This window comes from Lissotriton vulgaris, chromosome 3_1 (assembly GCF_964263255.1).
Source record: "Lissotriton vulgaris chromosome 3_1, aLisVul1.2, whole genome shotgun sequence".
In the NCBI taxonomy this organism is placed as follows: Eukaryota; Metazoa; Chordata; class Amphibia; order Caudata; family Salamandridae; genus Lissotriton; species Lissotriton vulgaris.
Window position 1 is genome coordinate 1968095511 of NC_141689.1, and position 17856 is coordinate 1968113366.

The following is a 17856-nucleotide window of genomic DNA, read 5'->3' on the forward strand; positions in this document are numbered from 1 at the left end:
GCCATGTCTCAAATCAAGAGACAGGGAGGGTCAAAGTCCTCCTTCCTCAATCTGGTGACAATGAAGATAGGGAATTGGCTGGAGCTATTTCTTCTTTCTCTACTGGCCACAAACATCAGGGGGAAAGACAACACTCGAGCTGACACCCTCAGTAGGAAGTTTGTCACATCTCAGGATCTCTGTTTCAGTAAATATGTTGCAAGTCAGAGATCCTATTCTGAACCGTTTGCCTCCCCAGAAAACATACAGCAGACCTGATTGTGTTTTCGAAATCTGACACCAGGGTTTGGAGGGTGGATGCCTGGTCCATTCCATGGCCTCACAAGTTCTGTATGCCTTCCTTCCATTTTCTTTAATTCAAAAATTGTTTTTTTTTCCTTTTTTTGTCCTCATATATGCCACCAGTAGATATTAGCTCTAAATGGACGTACTCCAGGCCACTGACACAAACCAACCTTTCCTGCCCTTGAGTTTGTGAATAGCCAACGGAGATTGTCCAGAGGTAGGTCGTTTCCAGTCCAACTCCCAATCACGATGTTACTTGCCACTTAGGGAGGATAGGACCACTAACCTCTGGCATAATCATTGGACTTGTGATATTATTTCTCACACCATGCTTTTAAAACAGACCAGAGCTTAGTAGAGTCAATTCAAAAATTGTTGATAATGATTTGGGGAGAAAGAGACAAGGTAGCGTTGGTGGTACCTTTTTGGCCCAGGAGGTTGTGTTTTCCCCTTCTTCTTTCGATGTCTATTTCACCTCACTGGAAGATTTCTCTGTTCCCTCCTTCTCTGGTGTGTCAATGGTCTTTACCTCTGATTCATCTCTCTCTTTCGGCCTGGAAATTGAAATGGAGGGGTTAAGGAGTAAAGGGAGCGCTGATTATTTGACAGTTGCTATTCAGCAGTCTAGGCATTCCTCTACCTAATCTTTCTATTCAAGGCATTGGAATAACTTTCAGAGAGCATGTAAGGAGAATCAATGTTCACCTTCTGCTTGTGAAGATCAGTGGTGTTGTAAATTTCTCAGTGGCCATGGTCCAATCTCAATGGGCTGCTTTGAACTTTTCATAATCCCAGTGGTGAATTCCCAGAGAATGGGATTTTGTTTTTAGGTTTCTCAAATGTTTTTATCTTTCCAGTCCTAATACTGTTCCTTTTTGTCCTCCCTGGGATATCTAGTTGGTCTGTTCTTTTCATCAGGGATTTCCCTTTGAAACTCTGTCTTTGGTGGAACGAAAGTGGTTGACTCTGAAGGTTGTCTTTTTTGCTGCAATAACCTCAGCGAGGCATAATGAGGAATTGGGGGCTTTACTGTATATATCTCTGGGTTATGGATTCTGGATGATGGGGTCGTTTTGAGAACAGATCCTGGTTTTCTGTCTAAAGTTCCTTTCAGTCTCATAGGGAGCAAGACATTTTTCTCCCTTCTCTTTTTTCCCAAATCCTTCTTTTGAAGATAAAAGGCTTCTTCATTTTCTAGTTGTTCAGCGTGCAAGTTTGCTTTTTTTACATTGTACCCTGAGTTTCAGAAAATCTGATCACTTGTTTTACTTTGGGGGGTATAACCAAGGTGGCTTAGCTTCTAGTGTTTCCATTAGTCGACGGAACAGGGAGGCTATTTCTGCTGCTTATGAGTCTGCTAATGTTTCCCCCTCCTTGATTTAGGGCTGCTCCACTTGGGTGGTGGCTGCCTCATGGGCTCATTTCAAAGGAGTTTCTTTGCGGTAGATTTGCTGAGCAGGCGCCTGGCTACCCCTGCATACTTTTTTATGCCACTATAGGATTGATGGGGTAAGGATGGTGTGAAATCCTCTTAATAAACACAGGTTAGCCTGGTTGGTATATTTTCAGGTTTATTACATGCAGAGTCAGCAAAGACCTCATCCACATTCAAAACCAGGTAACTGACTAAACTTGAAACACAATACATTCTAACATAGATACAATTTGTATTCCATATCCCTACATACCCCTTAGATACAAAACACCACAAATGGGTAATGATTCCTTTGGTCACAAAGTGGTGGAATCAGTTTTGAAATCTTCATGTCATCTTTTTGTGTGCTGTATTTTATGAGAGGCTCCTGCTTTTTTGTCTTTGCTTAATATGCTGCATCAGGATATCTGATTACTTTGTTTATTCAGCCAGTATTTGCTTTGGTATAACTCATGAGTATTTCACTGTGACAAGGAAGTAGGGATAATGCACTGGTTACTTACAGTTCATCTTCATTATCCTTAGTGTGTAGTCCTTGTCATATTCAATATGGCCCTCCCCCACTCCCTGAGGGTACTGGCCTCTGATGGCTTTGGTTGGTCAGCTTCAGTAATTGAATGGAAACAACATATCTCGATCTACTCCAAGTAAAAGGTTAAATGTAATAAGACCACCTAGTGTTACACTGAAAAATGACTGTTACAGTTTTTCAATGACAGGACATGTAAAATTTAAGTACACATGTCTTACTGTTTTAAATACAATGCGGCCTGCGCTCTAAGGGGCATATTATCAAGGGCGTTTATCTCCGCTTTTTTGGCATTAAAAGCCAAGAAAGCGGAGATAAAATTATCTCCCTATTACCTAGCTGTCGTTAACACCAGTTAGCGACAGCTAGTAGGAGATAGCGACCATCTTGGGCCCCGCTTTGCATGTCAGTGATGTTTATCACTAATGACATGCAAAGTGAGCGTGCCAAGATGTTAGCGACTGGAAACAGTCGCTGACATCGCTATCTCCTCTTACCAACTTTTGGAGATATTCGCGCTAAGCGCAAATATCTCCAAAAGCTAACACCTGCCTCTGAGCAGTTCTTAGCCATGTTATCCAATGGTAGGTGGATAACATGGCTAAGAGCAATAGTTCGGTAATGCATGAATATCGCTGACTTTTCAGCGATATTCATGCATTTCGGCCGATTTTTATCGCTTAGGAGATAAACTTTGATAACAGCAAGGCTCCTAAGCGATAAAAATCACCGCAGCTCGGCGATAAAAATATCGCCGCTAAACCAACATAGCGATAATTATCGCTAGTTGTTAGTAATATGCCCCTGAGTCTTTAGGGCCTCCCTTAAGGAGGAATTATAAATATTAAAAAGGAACGTTTACACCTGTCAAAAGGTTTATTTTGACATTTTAAAGCTGCTCTACATGCTGCAGTGGCAGACCTGAGACATGTTTTAAAAGACTACTTTAGTGGGTTGGGCAATGAGTGCTGCAGACACACTAGTAGCTTTTAATTTACTGGAAGTACTATTTACTAAGGATGCACAAGTGAATTAAATGGGCTAATTAGGTGTATTCCAATTTTGACCATGTTTTAATTCGAGAGCACAAGCATTTTATCATCAGTCTTAATGCCAATAAAAACAAGGGAAGGAAAATGTTATGGGGAAATACCCTGCCAAGGATGTCAGGATTAACACTATCAAATGGGAATGTAACAACCCAACTGTAGGAAATGTCATTTCTTACATGTAGCATGTATCATTTGTTGCCAATAAACCATTCATGCTTTCATTCTGAGTTCCCTGTTATCTCCATGGGGAGACAGTGGGGCTAGATATAATATGGCTGAGATACCCGCCACCCCCTCTCAACACAATCCCCAAGGATGGGAAACCGGAAACAGTTCTGAAGTTTTTGGAGACGGGAGGGAGTGACCCTCCCGGGCCGTATTTATTAAAATATGAAACAAAATTAAAACATTAAAACAACAGTTTCATATTGTGTACAATTTCATTACCACATTGCGATGTTTGGCTAACCTTAACATATCCTCTAATACAAAGGTTCTCCTAGCCGAACTAACATCCTACCAAACATTTACTTAACTTTTGAAATTGTACATCCTAACGTTTAAGGGCCAACGGCAAGGTCGTAACCGGTGTCAAGATCCCTAACCCAGACATATCCCCCTCACTTGAGAGGGGCGGCACGGAGGCATACCTCAAGTGCAACTACCAATTTCCCTTGACTTGACGGGGGCACCAATAAAACTCGACGCCACTTAAAGGTCGTACGAGGACTCGTGTGAGGTATCTAGAAGGTAGCGTAGACCCCCCCCAAACCCCACACAACTTACCACATCTGCCGTCGCAGACGTCCTGGCCCCGGGAAATTCCCCAGGAGGGGGCTGTAACCCCTCCTACCCATGAAGGGGCCTTGACCGCCTTCCCTTTCCTTTCGGCGACCCATCCTTAGAAGGGACCGCCTCCCCGTTGAGGGGCCAATGGCCACCTCCCCCGAGCGCCCCCATCCGTAATGGGTGACGCCCACTCATAGGGATCTTCCAATTAGTGCTCACCGATCATGACCTTACCGCCCGACAAAGATAAATACGACAATGATAACTAAATAATTAAAGACTAAATATAACAGACAGTATCAACAACAGCTTTATTCAAAGCATGCTTCCTGATGAACACTAAAGCACAATTACTTTATTTGCAAAACATAACACAAGTCGATCATTCTTTATTGCATACTCAACATCTTCACGATAATACCACAACCTGTAAACGAAAATCAGAATTATCCATCAAACTTTATTCAAAACCACTCGCTGTCTTCAGGGGCTGGTGGGTGGGTCAAAATTGGCTCTTCGTTCCGTCTCGAGCTCACGTGCAGCGAGGAGGTGCAGCTTCAGAGCACAGGAACAAGAGGATGCTTTCTGGTCTTGTTCCTCCTTTTATCCGTCTTCAGGGCGGGCGTAAACCCGCCCCTGCCTGCCCCAAGGGCGTGGCCAGCTGCGTCAGTGTCTAGGCCAACCCACTCTAGGGCGGGAACAGGCGCGCCCCGGCTACGCCGCTTCGGGCATACCAGCCGAGACTCGCCTCCCGCCCAAGATGGCTTCCCGGGGGGATCGTGGTACTCAGCCATACGTTCGGGGGGACCGATTGGTCGCCCCTTTCCATATGGCTGAGATACCCGCCACCCCCTCTCAACACAATCCCCAAGGATGGGAAACCGGAAACAGTTCTGAAGTTTTTGGAGACGGGAGGGAGTGACCCTCCCGGGCCGTATTTATTAAAATATGAAACAAAATTAAAACATTAAATCAACAGTTTCATATTGTGTACAATTTCATTACCACATTGCGATGTTTGGCTAACCTTAACATATCCTCTAATACAAAGGTTCTCCTAGCCGAACTAACATCCTACCAAACATTTACTTAACTTTTGAAATTGTACATCCTAACGTTTAAGGGCCAACGGCAAGGTCGTAACCGGTGTCAAGATCCCTAACCCAGACATATCCCCCTCACTTGAGAGGGGCGGCACGGAGGCATACCTCAAGTGCAACTACCAATTTCCCTTGACTTGACGGGGGCACCAATAAAACTCGACGCCACTTAAAGGTCGTACGAGGACTCGTGTGAGGTATCTAGAAGGTAGCGTAGACCCCCCCCAAACCCCACACAACTTACCACATCTGCCGTCGCAGACGTCCTGGCCCCGGGAAATTCCCCAGGAGGGGGCTGTAACCCCTCCTACCCATGAAGGGGCCTTGACCGCCTTCCCTTTCCTTTCGGCGACCCATCCTTAGAAGGGACCGCCTCCCCGTTGAGGGGCCAATGGCCACCTCCCCCGAGCGCCCCCATCCGTAATGGGTGACGCCCACTCATAGGGATCTTCCAATTAGTGCTCACCGATCATGACCTTACCGCCACAGGTCCGGATAGTTGACCGGCTATCCGGACCCCCCACCATACTCCTACCTAAAGGTCATGTTTTAACGTCTTCAGCCAAGCTATGAAGTCTCCTATGAGTAACTCATTCCCCATCCGAGAAAAATGAACACCGTCCCCCAAGTACATACTGTCATCATTAATACATCCATGCGCGATAGAATGCAGTGCATTGGAACGGAACAACCTACTTACTTTGTTATTAATTTTCCTCACAGAGTGATTTAGAGCAGAAACAGAAAAAGCCCCCCGCCACACTTTTCGTGGGATCATATGGGACCACCCAATTGTGCACCCTGGAACTCTCCTCGCTAACCAACTTACAGTGGAAAGCATCGCCTCCAGGAGAAGTCGTCTACCAGTGGTGACCAAATCATTGCCCCCAAGATGGACTATGACTACAGACGGCGGTGACCTCGTCCGCCCTAGCAAACCCTCGAAAAAAGATTGAAACTGGTCAATACAGAGACCGCCCTTTCCGTAGAAGGACACACTGTACCCGTATTCCCCAGCCACGTGCACCATGTCACCTGCCTTGAATACGTCCGCGGCACGCCTCACGTATGAGTGGCCCACGACCCACACCTCCTTTTTAACAGCCGGTGATGTCTGACCGCTGGCCCGGTGTTGGGTCGACTGCATAGTCCGCCCCGCCTCGTAGGCTTGCGTAACTGAAAAACCAAACAAAAACAAGAAGCGTGAGTACATCGTTACAGCTTCACAACATGTGCAAACGCACATACCTTTTATAACAGTTGGAGGACCAACGCCCCACACGTTTAACCTGTTCCACATTCAGACCCCTGGCTGTAGCCTCTGTAGCAGCCCCTATCCGAAAGGAATGGGTCCCAAACTCGCCCGGGTTCAAGCCCGCAGCTGTAATTGACATCGCAAGCACCCGCTGAAACTGAAACCTTGTCAGTGGGGTGGCGTCTGCGTGTCTCAACAAGGACCCCCCCCATGATGCCACCCTTTGTGTCAAGTAATCCTCTAAACACTTCACTGGGCACATGGACGACCCGGGAATCCTGTGTATAATTATGCCGTCGCCCATCCCGCTTTGATCGGTCTTGGACCTTACAAACGAGACCGTCATCGTCTCCCCTCTGATTTGAACGTGCTCTGCGCACAACCCTCCCGTAACATCCTGCTTGTTCCTCGCTACTAATTCGCTTACCCGCATAGCTCCATGAAATGCTAGCGTAAAAGCAGCTCGGAATAACACTGTCTCAAAGTGAGACGAACATGTTGTAGGGAGTCTGGATAATAACTGGGCCAACCTATCCAAACCTATCGGGCGCCTCTCGTCTACTCTGCTACCCTCAAGGCGTTGCCACCCTCGTAGCGCTTTTTGCACAGTGAAAGACGCTGTCGGGTCCTGTATCCCGTGAGCCCTAGCAACAAAAGAAATGGCAGCCCGATGCCTCTGGGCCGTGGCCACCGATTTCCCTGCCCGATGTAAAGACATCAAAAAATTCACTACCCATTCCTCCTGTCCCCAAAGCTCCCCTCTAGCAGTCCCCAAAAAGGCTAAATAGGAAAGGAACGCCCCTTCATATGCCTTCCTCGTCCTGGGTGCTAAACTCTCTCCCACGAGGTTACGAAGCTCGGGGCACCGAGAGACCAGAGAGCTTCGGGAAAGGGTGCAGGCTCCGGGTCCGCTGTGGGAAGGAAACCCCAGAAAGCCTGCATACGAAAACGAGAAAGGGCATCAGCCGCCTGGTTCATTATCCCCGGGACATGTCTCGCTTTGAATAGTACATTCAATTGCATACATAATAACACAATTTCCTTGAGCAGTCTCAAAATCCATTTGCATCGTGCTGCCTGGCTATTGATACACTCAACCACGGTCATATTGTCAGACCAGAATACCACAGCGTGATCTCTGAACCCTTCAGGCCACGTTCTCAGGGCCACCAAAATGGGGAAGAGTTCCAGGAAGGCAATGTTACTTGTCAGCCCACTGTCTCGCCACCATGCTGGCCATTTTTGTGCAGACCATCGAGTACCGAAAATGGCACCAAAACCTATACTCCCTGCCGAATCTGTCCATAACCCCAGTTCCTCGGAGGACACGGCTGGCTTGTTCCAGACGACTCGACCATTGAAATCCGCCAGAAATGCCAACCAAATGCGCATGTCCTGGCGGACCTCGGCCGAGAGCCTTGTGCGATGATGGCCCTCCTTCAGTCCGACCATGGCTTGAGCGATCGAACGGGAAAAGGGGCGGGCCATTGGTATAACTCTTAGGGCAAAATTCAACTGCCCCACTAACTGCTGTAGCTGATGCAGTTTAACCTTAGTTTCACTCGTACACATTTGCAGGGATGCCCTGAATTTTAACACTTTATCACCTGGTAAACGGAAACAACCTTCTCTGGAGTCTAACTCGATCCCCAGAAACTCGAGGCAGGTCGACGGACCCACCGTCTTACCTGGTGCCAATGGCACGCCAAACTGATTCATTAAAACACAAAATGCATCCAAAGCTTGTCCACATTCCGAATCCCCGGCTGCCCCCAGGAACAAAAAATCATCCAGATAATGCATAACATGTTGAAAACCCGTCTTCCTAGTAAAGACCCATTGTAGGAAACTACTGAATTTCTCGAAATAGGCACAAGAAATAGAGCATCCCATCGGCATACACCTATCCATGTAATACTGTCCCTGAAACGTGAAACCCAGTAGCCGCTGATCGTCTGGATGTACCGGGAGCAACCGGAACGCTGACTCGATATCAGATTTTGCCATCAGCGCACCGGGCCCCAGGCGATTCAAAATGGCCACGGCCTCATCAAAAGATGCGTACCGTACCGAACATATTTCTGGGTCTATCGCTTCATTTACGGAAAGACCACGTGGGGCTGACAAATTATGTATCAGCCGAAACTCACCCGGGTCCTTCTTGGGGACCACTCCTAAAGGTGAACAAACAAAGTTAGCCACCGGGGGTACACTAAACGGACCAGCGACTCGACCTCGAGTAACTTCCTTCCGGATCTTTTCCTGTACCACGGTCGTATGCTGCAGGACCGATATCTGATTTTTGCATCTTTCCACACCCTGAAAGTCCCCCACTGGGATGCGGAAACCGTATGAAAACCCGTTCCGCAACACCCCAGCAGAAGCACGATCCGGGTATTCACTGAGCCAGGGAATCATCGCCAAGGTATCAATCGGGGTAGGTAAAGGCGCCCCTCGGACTATGTTAGACCTGTTTGGCGCCTCCTCTACCCCCGTTATCACCCGTTTTGGCTCTGCACGTGGACTCAGGATGGGATGATTGCCCACACCCACTACATTCGTGTTTAAACTTGCACGATCCCTGGGGCCTAGTACATTTACCCCTGTTAAAATTCCAACACACCCCCTTTTTACCTGTATTACCGGTAGGCCTCGAGTGATTGTCGGTACCCGTACCTGATCGAAAAGGCGTCCCCGCATACTGACGGGAGGGTTCGCCCACACTACTCCCTACCAATGGCACTTTCAACATACCAGTCTCCTTCATTTTGGACCAGGACACAGAGTCATAACAATCCCAAGTTAAGTTTTTATCATGTTCTTTCGCTTTTCTGAAAAGATTATCATAGCAAAACCAATGATTACCCTCGTGTGATACCGAGTACCCCATGATCCGTGACTGATAACTCGGCAATTCGGGTAGCAATTCGGGCCTCCGTTCACCCAAGATCGATGTGAAAATCCCCCATGCCTTGCCCCAATTGCCAATGTTTTCATTAACCTTAAAGGCGGCCATCTTTGCGCGCCAAACACTCGGATGCATGAGTTCCTTCTGACTTTTAACATGCTCCATCTCATAATGATCAGTAAGCAACGAGAAGATGTTTACATATTCCCCTGCCCATATCTTTTCTTTAATAGCTAAAGGAACATGCTGACCCAACCTCTCTCTTCGAGAGGGTGCCGACTCTTCCCTCGCAATCGGCAATGGCCGCTTACCTGAACTGGACGCTGTCTCTGCGACTAAAACCGTCCCCTGAGGCTTCCCTACAGCCGCGGCCGGCGTGGGTACCCTCGCTGCTTCACGTGTTTCCCGCAGTTGCTTCATCAACACCTGCGCGTCTACAGCCGTGGCGCCCTCGCTACTTTTTCCCAACCACGCTGCTAATTGTGCTGCCAGCTCGGGCGGCATATCTTCCTCGGACACGGGGGTGACCACCACGGGAATCGGATTCCCTTCCTCCGGCACAGGAGTGGGTGCTTCGAGCGGGACACTGGGACCCGGGGTATCTCCCCCAGCTGCTCCTCTCCTGGGCCTCTTGCCTTTTCCACCCGGGGCCGTACCCTCCAAAGGACGTTTCGGGCCTCCTTCCTCATTTTTATCCATCCGCCTCTTTAGGTCGGTCATCTCCTTCATGAGAACACGCAGCATCTGTTCGGTAGTCATTCGCTTTCCCGCCTTCTTCGGCATTCTCCTACAGAGTATCTGCAAAACAAACGAGAAAGATTACAACGCTCAAAATTGGCTCTTCGTTCCGTCTCGAGCTCACGTGCAGCGAGGAGGTGCAGCTTCAGAGCACAGGAACAAGAGGATGCTTTCTGGTCTTGTTCCTCCTTTTATCCGTCTTCAGGGCGGGCGTAAACCCGCCCCTGCCTGCCCCAAGGGCGTGGCCAGCTGCGTCAGTGTCTAGGCCAACCCACTCTAGGGCGGGAACAGGCGCGCCCCGGCTACGCCGCTTCGGGCATACCAGCCGAGACTCGCCTCCCGCCCAAGATGGCTTCCCGGGGGGATCGTGGTACTCAGCCATACGTTCGGGGGGACCGATTGGTCGCCCCTTTCCATGATACCTGTAGGTATATCTCCATGAGATAACAGGGATTTCATTACTCTCTCCCAGAATGGGGGCATGTGGATCGGGTAACTCTGTCCAATTTTGCATATTTCTTCTCCCTTCCAGGGTAAATAACAGGCCCAAGTCTATAAATATGTACTACTTATTCGAAATAGGTGGCAAATGTGGTGGGTGCATTGTTTCTCAGTTTTGGGGTGGTGGTCTAGGGATAGAAAGCAGCGGGAGGGCCCCTTGGCAAAGCAATGTATTAAGACAATTTTAGGAATCTGGCTCATTCAATGATGTTTTGATGTAAAAGATCCAAAAAGTGCATACCCAAAACAATATGAAAGTACTTTACATCTTGCAGGAATGCCAATGTACACACCATAATGAAAAAAACCATCACACTTATCCTCTATTTTTAGAGCAAGTGGACCGACCCCTTCAGATTCATGTATGGTACCTGTAGTAACAATGTCTGGTCTTTAATCAGTACACATGTTTTTGAATCTAACAATTAAAGAGTGAATTAAATATATCTGCATTTCCGAATTTTAAGTCTGCCTTCAATCGTATTTGTTATTTATAGACCAGTCCAGCGAGAGAGGGACTGAGCTGTGACTACAAATCACATACCCATACTTTTACCTCACTGAAATGGTGGGTGTTTACAAGCAAATACCTACTCAGATAATGGCATGTCCACCTACGTATCATACTCATTAATACAGGATAGAATATTGCTGGATCTTAAATTCGGCCACCAGGAAACAAAGTAGCTCTTTAGATGATGTTATAACCTAATCAAAATCCCACGAAAAGTGAGAGAATTTTACTCAAATTGGAAGACTGGTGTTGGATCACCCTTTCTAAACAAGCATTCACAAAGTTAATTTGTTGGCATTGACTGCCATTATTCTAGCTTTGTCAATGCCTAGTTTGTCAGATCCTCAACAACAAAAAAAAGCAAAAGCAAAAATATCTTTGGTTGCAAAACGCACATATTGCCTTTGTAGTCCGTGACACTTAAGGGAACTTATATTCGAGTTGATCTTGTCCTTGTGAAAGAGCAGAATACTAACAAGTCATGTAAAAAAAGCTTTAATCGGTACATTGTATACGACCAGAAAAGCATTCTAATTGCACAAAAAAATGACTATTTACATTTCTAAAAGCATTAAAATTTGTTTTACATTTATACACACAATCCATTTGTAATAATAGTTCCAGATAATTAGTCAATCATAGTTTGGGAAGATAAAAATCTTTTTGAAACTGTTTATAAAATCATACACTTTAAAAACAACAAATTTCATGTTCATATGGGCGGGGTGCATTTCCATAAAGAGCATAGAGTGCAAGATAGTACCTTATGTATATAGTAGGAGCAAGAAATGTAACCTTCTAAACACAATTATCATTTGCTAGAAAGGATTCTCCTAATATGCATTGAGTACAAGATGGTAATGTACATCAAAGGTGAATGAACATTTCAACTCCAAGTTCAGTCGCCATGTTGTTCATAAATTGGAGCATCTAAGTAGGAGTAATCCTTTCTTATCCTAATAGACATTTGTATAAAACTGATCACTGCATTTATTATCTTCACACTTTCCAGGCTACAGATGAAGTTAAAAGCTTATTTATAGTGATAAAAATTATTAGCTAAAAATAGTGGTTTTAATACAAGTTTACGAATGTTCCTATAAAATTTAAAGAATAATATGAAATGCAGCATGAACTGAGGAGATTTTCCGTTGCATGGACAATTCTGGAGATTTGACACCACTTGCTCAATCTGGGAAAGGCAGTCAAATAATGTAGGGTGCCAAGCCTGAGCCTCGTTAAGTAAAACCTTTGCTGGGTATTTCTAACCATAGTCAGACAAGGTTGTATGGTCATAGAGAAAGGGCACTCAGAGTAAAAGATGAAACTTTGTTTTAACCTTGCTTCGGTCTCTTGTAGGGATTCCATAGAAGTAATACACAGAGATGAAGGCTCGTTTCGGTCTAGAGATATCTTAGAACCTTTTAAAAGGGTGCAGATATACTCTACCAAGGGTATTTTTCTACTGTTATCAAGGGCCGACCAATCCATAACTAGGTCCTTGGTAAACTTTGTCTCTTCTTTCAACCATATCCTGTGCCATAGGGTAAGTACTGCTATACCTATAAGGTCACTAATATGAGGAGTGGACAATTCTTTATGGGCTATATATTAGCTGTGGAGCTTGGGACTGCCAACAAACTTTTTTTTAAATATATTCTTTTGGGTTTGTAAAGAGATAGTGTCGGCAGCTTGAACGAGCAGATGGAGCCCCGGGACGCAGCGCACAAGGTGAGTGCCTTTTCATTTACTTTTCTTTCAATATTTTCAAAAATTTGATATGGAGGGGAGGGGGGCAGGTGGCGCTTAGTGGGGCCACGCGAAGTGCGTAGGTGGGCGTTGTTTCTCGCCCACTTTGCGTAGCTTCACGTAGCCCCACTACGCATACTACGCCCAGGGTCATCAGATATGTAAAGCTTGAGACGCTATTAATTATGGTGCCGCCCACATGATGCTGTCTATTCCTCACTGTATTATTACCGCATGTCATCACAAACGTTTTTGAACGATTCAACTGTAAATTATTTTTAGTAATAAAATGCGTGAATTTTTCGATAAGACATTGCAGACCGTTCACTGTCCTTGAAATCAGGACTGCATCATCCGCATATGAAAGTACTGGGATGGGACTGGCACCTACCCTTGGTGCATCTACCTTTAGATTGTGTAAAAAATAATCAATATGGTTTTTATATAGTGAAAATGAAAAAGGAGCTAAAACACAACCCTGTTGTATCCCACGGGTTACCCTGAAATCCGGGGTACATTCACCCTTTTTACCAGACTGCACTCCAGACGCTAACAAGGCATACATCTGGGACAGGTAAATAACAATGTCACTGGGGTCGCCTAACTCATTCAGTGTTTGACATAGTTTGACATCATCAACCAGGACAAAAGCGCTAGTAAGGTCAACAAAACAAAGATGTGGAGCCCCTTCCTTGGCTATGGTATATTTAACTACTAATAAATCAAGGGTCACACATTGTTCAAACGTCCAAATACCCCTTCTAAATCCATACTGGGTCTCTGTTAGAATGTTATTCTCAGAGGCCCAGTTTTCTAGTCTTCTTAACAAGACTCTACCAATCAATTTCGAGGTAGTGTCTAGAAGAGATATGGGGTGGTAGCATTTTGCCTTCCCTCTGTCCCCTTTTTTAAAAATGGATACTATTATGCTCTCTACCCAAGATGCTGCCACCTAATGCGGCATTGAAAACATTTAATAAAATGGATGACCAGAAGTCGATGTTGTGTTTAAAAACATCAATAGTGACCCCATCTGGTCCTGCAGCTTTTTCATTAGCACTTTTGTTTAGGAATGTTTTAATCTCTTCCAGGGTAAACAGGGGAGAACTAACAGGCTCAGCTATGATGAAGTTGCTCTTTTCCTTTTCGTTAACTATTGCGGCACCTGGATTAAAAATACTTTCAAAGTGTGTTATCCATTCTTCTGGTGGAACTAAAACATCTATCTAGGGGGCGTGGCTTGGATGACGGCCTGAGCGGACGTGTGCTCCAGAGGCTTCCCGTCCTGACCCCAGTTAGCCTGTAAAATAGCCGACAGACCCCCCGATTGATCCATACTCGGACAGCTGATGCCGGAGAACCTGCTGAGGGGTCGGTGGGACGACAAGCATCGAGCGGCTGCTGCCAGAGGGCCTCCCGCACGTCCATCTGAGACCCGGCCCCGAGAAAATGGCAGCGATCCCCGCCGACTGCTGGTGCTGAACCACCCCACCCGGCCCTGCCAAGACACAGACATTAGCTGGCTGCCGCCGGGCACATCTCCCCTGTATCGGGCGACAGTAGAGGAGCGAGGGCACCCGCTGTGGGCGGCGGTGTGCGGAGCGAACTGCGGGAGGTGATGGCACCCGCGCCCGAGGAGCTGTGTAATCGAGGCCCGGGATCGGGGCCTGCTCCGGGCCACCCCCGGGCAGCGCCAGTGCTCCGGCGCGAAAGGCAGAGCGCACACAGCGGCGGAGGGCCATGACCATCACAGCGGACACCCGCGAGGAGCTGCTGAGGCGCTGGAGAGCCGGGAGGTGAGGCGGCGAGGCAGGTGCATGGCAGAGGCGGCAGGAACGGGCAGTACGGCACTTGAGCCCCCGGGCCTGATCTACTGGATCCGCGCGGCAGCGCGGTGGGAGACCATACAGCACCTGACTTGGTGGCCGGGTCCAGGGCCAGATCCTAGCCTTGATGGCGGCGCCCCAACCTCCACAGAATCACTGAAAGGCCGTGCGGCATCAAGAAAGGGCCGGATGCGGAGGTGAGGCGTGGGGTGCCGGGCCGAAGGAGGCACAATCGCCCTGCGGGTACAGAGACTGCTAGCTCACAGGACCCCATACAGGTATCTCTGCGTCTGGGTGGCAAATCGGAGTGAGGGGCGGCCAGACAAACTCAATCGCCAACTCAAGTAAAAACAGCACTTGCCCAGCTACGCCACTCTCTTTGGATAACCAGCCACTCGAGATACCTCGGGTGGCAGAGGTTGGAGGCAACATGGCGACCGGAGGGCGCAAGGGTGGGCGTACAATACCGGACAGCTAACAAAAAGCGCCCCTCAAACTTTGAAAAGCCCATCTCCTCCGGCAGCGGGGAAGGACGTGGCGGGCCGAGATGACGGGGGGGCCCCTATCACAAAAATGTTCCTAGAAACCATTTTTAACTCCCTCCGGGAAGACTTTCAAACTCTAAAGCAAGAAATGGCGGGAGACTTCAGAGAGTTACGCCGCGACGTTGATGGGCTAGGGGAACGCGTGGCTGCGGTGGAGGAGGGGGACCAGAATAGAAGAAGAAGAAGTTTAGCAACTCCAGCAAGAAGTGGTCCATCTCCGCGAACAACAGGTTGACCTGCAGGCCCACGCGGAGGACCTAGAAAACCGCTCCTGAAGACATAACATACGGGTCTGGGGTGTGTCTTCTCAAGCAGAAGGGAGCGACATATCTCACTTCTTACAAGGCCTCTTTCGGGAGATCCTAGGGGCCACAGATGATTGCGTAATCCGCATCGACAGGGCGCACAGAGTGGAAAACCCCCACCCCCGTCCGGACATCCTTGCATTTCTGCCGGACTTCCCCTTAAAAGCGAAGATCCTAACAGAGGCGCGCCGAAAACAGCCTTTCCAATACCGCGGCACACCTGTGGTGTTGTTCCAGGACATGTCGGCAATCACCCTGCAAAAGAGAAAGACCTTTAGACCGGCCACCACGTTTCTGCGAGACAGGGGCATCCCTTACTCCTGGGGACATCCTTTCAGGGTAATCTTTAAGTGGAACGGGGCCCTACAGCAGCTCAGATCATTCCGGGATACCTGCACATTGCTAGGCATCGAGCCAGACGAGGACACACCAAAAGATGATGCAACTCAACTTTCCATGCGCGACAACACACCGCATGCACCACGAGACGGTTGGCAACGAGTAGGCCACAAGCGCTCCTCCAAAGCGTCTCTTAAACCAGACCCTGCTACAGTTGCACATGAACAATCTTCTGCAATTCAGGAGGTGTCCAGGGATACGGCGGCGACGGACTAACTCATCTCTAGACGCAGCAAGTGTGGGGGTTTCTTCTGCATTTACAGTGCATAGGGCTGGGGGGTGGGGCGGGGGCGCTGGTGCCGCCATTGCCACGTATTCCCTTATCTCTTGACTTTGCCACGGGCCTGGACAGTGTCTGAATAGGCCTGGGACTATGACTGTTTTCTGGGTGTTTGAGGTTGGGGTTAGGGAGGGGAATGTTGAGGGAGGAGGGTGGGATGGGGGGTTTACAGAGAGGGGTAACGGGTGGGACTGCGGGTGGGAACCAATGTGCCAAAAGGGGATTGACAAAGTTGAAATTGCTAACATTCATATCTATCTTCTGTTGCCTTGCTTGCCTCTTTGGCTAGCGCCTTCTCCTTGTCCACCTTTAGACGTATTGCTATCTACGCGCGGTGCACCCCATACACTTACTCTAGGGAACAGGGTGCGGAGAGGTCCTACAGCACTGAATCGCCTACTGCATCTCCATCTGCCGCAGAAGCGTGATTCTGATCATGTAACATCCCATTTGCCCTCCTTGCTATGGCAGACTCTAGTTTGAAAGTACTGAACCTCAATGTGAAAGGGTTGAACAATCCTGTCAAGAGAAGGGCTGTGATTTCATACCTGGAGAACTCTGGGGCCGAGATCTGTTTATTACAAGAAACCCACCTTTTGCCCAAGGATTGGCACAGGATGCGCTCCTGTGCCTTCCCCCAACAGTTCTTTTCCTCTCTCCCAACGAAGAGGGCTGGGGTGGCCATTTTAGTCTCTAGGCGCTTCCAGGGAAAGGTGGGGGACAAGGCGGGGGAGATCAAGGGTCGTCTCTTGGCTTACACTTTTCTAATAGGAGACCAACATCTGACAATAGGCTCCATCTATGCCCCAAATGCGGGACAAGAGGCTTTTTTAAAAGGTGCAGTTTCGGAGTCTCTTCAACCCTCTATCTCTCTTTTGCTCATGGGGGGGACCTTAATCTGGTTATGGACACGACCAAGGACAGGTCAGGGCATTGCTATGGGGATTCAGGCGCTATCACAGATACCGGCAAGGAGTGGTTGTGGGAAAGAGGCCTGACGGACCTGTGGAGGGCCAAGCACCCTGACATGACGCAATTTACTTTTTACTCCCATGTGCACTGCACGTATGCCAGGTTAGAACATTACTTAGGCTCCCCCAAGCTCCTCGTGACCCTCGGCGATGTTTGCATAGTACCTGCGGCCCTCTCAGATCACGACGCGGTGGAGCTATTGCTCAAGATCCTCACGCCTCCCCGCCCCCGCGGGTCCTGGCAACTGCGTGAAACCCACCTGCAGCGACCGGCCGTCACCAAGCAACTTCATAAATGTATCGTGCAGAGGCGTTCTGGACTCATCCTGGACATCCCCCGACACAGCCACATCTCCAGCCACCTGAGAGACCTGCACTGGCTCCCCGTCAGCAAGAGGATCATGTTCAGGCTCCTCACCCATGCACACAAGGCTCTCCACGACCTGGGCCCCAAGTACCTCAACGACTGCCTGACCTTCTACGCGCCCACCCGCCAGCTACGATCGACCAACCTCGCCCTCGCCGCCGTTCTACGCATCCGCAGTGCCACCGCCGAAAGAAGATCCTTCTCCTACCTGGCAGCCAAGACCTGGAACTCCCTCCCCATCCAACTTCGGATGACCCAGGACCATCTTTCCTTCAGAAAGCAACTCAAGACCTGGCCGTTCATGCAGT